Genomic DNA, 3913 nt, shown 5'->3' with positions numbered 1-3913 from the left:
GGGGAGAGGAGCTGTCAATAACTTTTTAAAATTCAATTTACATTGAGCCTTGGGATGTTAAAAGTAATACAATTCTGATTGATCTTTTTAAGTAATTTTTTTTCAACTTTATATGGTAATGTGAAAGGGCACTTCTCCACACGGCTGGTTTTTTCTGCGCGTCCATTTGAGATTGCGGTCGTATTTACTGTATTGTTCTGGAACAAACTTCTTTTTGAACTCAGTTTTATTGGAAACGTTTTGAAAATCAAGGAATTGCGCACAAGCATGGAACCACATAGAAAGAGAAGGAAAAAGAATAATATTCTGTTATACTTTGACATGGAATATTGGGAACTTTGGCGCAGTGTAAGTCATCACACTTTTAAACACAATGACTCAATTTATCATTTTCTTTTAAAGACAAAGATAAAACATTGCTTACTAATAATACTCGGGCCCGAACCATTTACTTACAGTTTATCAAGACAAATTTATTCAAGATTACAAGTAAAGGTTTGGTGCAAATTGGTGTGCAGGCCATCAACATTTTTTTTTCTTTTGTTGGACGAGCTATACATACAACCTTCTTTAGATGGATTTTTTTTTGTCTTACTCAAGAATATCCCTCCCGAACCAAATGACCACCCAATGATCACTCACATTAACGCCGTGCCTCTCATTAAGGTCAGTGCAATTCCACATTCGTCCAAATTGATTACACCGGGTTTCCTGATAAATTCATAAAATTCTTACTTTAGTAAGAGTTTTACGGCACTTTCTACACAATCAGATCGTATGAGGAGAGCCGGAGATTATGGGTGTTTCAAGCTAGAAAGTAACAAACACCAAAACGAAGGATGAGATGCAAAAAACGATAGACGTTTGAAAAGAAGGAAGGAGCAAACCGCACCAGAGCACCCGTCAACCACCCACTGCGCTTGTCTGTCTTCCCAGGATACAGGGGGTTCTCGTGGTCTAGAGGTTACGGTATTTGCCTCTCATTCAAGGGGTCCCAGTTTCGGAACCTGACAGCACGGAAAATTTTCTTCTCTCAAATGTTTTCCTTTCTTCTCTTTTCCTGCTTTCTAATCATGTTCTGGCGTCTGCTTTAGGCCCCACTTTCTCCCCCCCCCCCCCCCTTTTTGCCCCCTACTCCTGGCTCCTGATTCTTTTTGCAGCCTTTCTACTGCTACTCTTTGGCTCCTTCTTACTTCTGTCTTTCAACCATACCCCTGATCTGGAGGTAGGTGAGATCTAACACATTGCCTTTTCGGTAAGGGGAAAAAAATCTTGGAGGTCACGTGTGCAAGTTGTGCAAGTTAAAGATCCCTTGGTGGTCCAAAATCGATAAGAGTAAGCTCCGGCCGCCGCCTTGGCAAAATTCAAAATCAATTCCTACCAAACTGAAAAGGTTTATTGTGTCCTGAAGGCTCATATGACCTTATGCCGTTGCTAGCGCCGTAAAACACTTACCAAAGAATTAAAGATAAAAGTTCGAAGCCGAGATGTGTGTAACCCTTTAAACAGAAATATTTTATTTATGGATGGTAAGCGAGTGCTCTGGTGTAGTTTGCTCCATCTTTCCTTCCAATCACCTATCGTCATTATTTCTCCACTTTTTAAAAAATATCTCTTTCGTAACATCTCTAGCCTTCAGCACTTGGGCCTATTTGACCTCATTGTGTTGTAGGTGCTCTAAAAAATAAAACTCTTGCTAAGTTTTACAAGTACAAATACAAGCGCGCAACATATTACTTGCCTTGCAGGAAAATCAGATCCCACATAGCTTTTGTAGGTTTTGATTTGTCATCAATCCAGTAATAATCAGGGAACGTTTCAGCCACAAGACCAATGTGGATTCTACTTTGGATCTCTCCCACAATATCCTGAATAATGGCGAACTTTTCCTTCGTTTTTATCGTTGTCAAATGACCGCCGAAACCTGTGCATGAAATGGGAATATTTCTTTTAAAGCAATACATTGGTATGCAAGATTGTTTTTTTTTTTTTTGGTTTTTTTTTTTTTTCAAAAGCCCAAAGCGAAACCAACAGAATATATAAATTTTGAGAAAAAAAACAAAAGAGTAAACGTTATCTCTCCACCCACAATAATCGTCACTGAAACTCTACCAGAAACAAGAGAGGGACAGAGAGAGATAGAGAGACACACACACACGCACAGAGAGAGAGAGAGAGAGAGAGAGAGAGAGAGAGAGAGAGAGAGAGAGAGAGAGAGATGGAGAGAGGGAGAGAGAGAGAGAAAGAAAGATCGAAATAGAGAGAGAGAAAGAGAGAGAGAGAGAAAGAGAGAGAGAGAGACAGAGGGAGAGAGAGAGAGAGAGAAAGAGAAAGAGGGAGAGAGAAAGAAAGATCGAGATAGAGAGAGAGAGAAAGAGAGAGAGAAAGAGAGACAGAGAGAGAGAGACAGAGAGAGAGAGAGAGAGAGAGAGAGAGAGAGAGAGAGAGAGAGAAGAGGGAGGGGAGAAGATGAAATAGCAAAAATGATATGAAGTCATATTTAATGGACCTGTGCGTGCGTCCTTGCATGTTTGTATGGCCAGGTATTATGATTATGCTGGCTCGATTGGGTACTTATTGGAAGAAGAGGTAATTTCTAAAGGCCCAGTTACACGTAACGATAAATTGTACAAAAACTGGACGATATAGCGATCATGCGATAAAATATTAGATGTAACCACAAAATTGTGCAAAATTTGGACGATTGAACGATGGTTTGGAGACTCGGTCGAGAAATCAAGCGCTGCTTGATATTTTCCGTGCGATCACGGTCACACTTGAGGGAGATGCGCTGTGACGTAGATTCACTTTGAAATTTGCCGCCGCGCAGAACTAAACTCAGGACTCAAAATTTGTAAAATAAGTATCGTAGGTAAGAAGCAGGAGCGGCTCGAGGGTCTAAAAAGTCTATTAAGCTCTCGGAGGCTGAAGATTGTCAAGGGCATAATAACTGAGATGGTGCATAATTTTAGGATCTTTGGGTTGGTGAGGGAGGACCTCGTGCTTTTATTTTCATTCTTTTTACTTATCGCTTTGATTTCTAGAACTTAAAATCTGTTTGTTAGCGAAACATCAAATTCGCTCATACTGCATGAGAACTGAACACTCCAGCAATAACTTCCACCACTCCACTACAAACCATTCAATGGCACAACCTATAGGACGTGATTTAAGTCACGTTCACCTCCCTCAGCTTCACGGTTACAGAGTAACTTGAAATAGTGGCAAGACGATGAACCAATCATAATTCACTTGAGCACTCCGCTGGATTGCTCCGAGGCTCACCTACTTTTGGCATTGAATAGGGTACAGTCTATCGCGTTTATGTTTAGACTGCCTTTTGTGGGCTATGTATCGGCACTATTCGACATTTTGAGATGTGCCAGCTTTTTAATATTAATGTACTGCCAAACTCGCTACGAGTGTCGCCATCTCTTGGGTTATCCCAAAGAGCGATTTATAGGTCAGGTTACCAGTGTTGAATATCCTATTGTTTTAAGTTAAAGCGTGTGGACTTTGGCATGGCATAGTAGATGTTTTACGGCGCTATAGACACAGAAATGACAGTTACGGCGCCAGCGAGGACCTTGTTTTGATATTATATTTGGTTATTGCTTGTTTCTTGCTTCTTCTATTTTATGTTTGTGGATGCTTTATGTAATAGAATATTTTAAAAATTTGGGCGGCACTGCACGACCGTGCTCTATGGACGAACCGCGCCTGGTAAGAAGTGATTTCAGATTCGGAATCAGCGTTTCAAAATAAGCATAATTGCTCACGGAGAACCTGATTTTGGTGCGTTATTATATATATTTTAGCAATGTTATTATTTAGTTGATCGTCAAGGGTGAAGCTGTGCATTGCTAAATCAAAATGTACAGGGTTAAGGGTGGGGGGGGGGAAGGGAGACAGA

Source organism: Aplysia californica, unplaced genomic scaffold (genome assembly GCF_000002075.1).
Source record: "Aplysia californica isolate F4 #8 unplaced genomic scaffold, AplCal3.0 scaffold00609, whole genome shotgun sequence".
NCBI lineage: Eukaryota > Metazoa > Mollusca > Gastropoda > Aplysiida > Aplysiidae > Aplysia > Aplysia californica.
Note: the sequence above shows the minus strand (reverse complement) of the source record.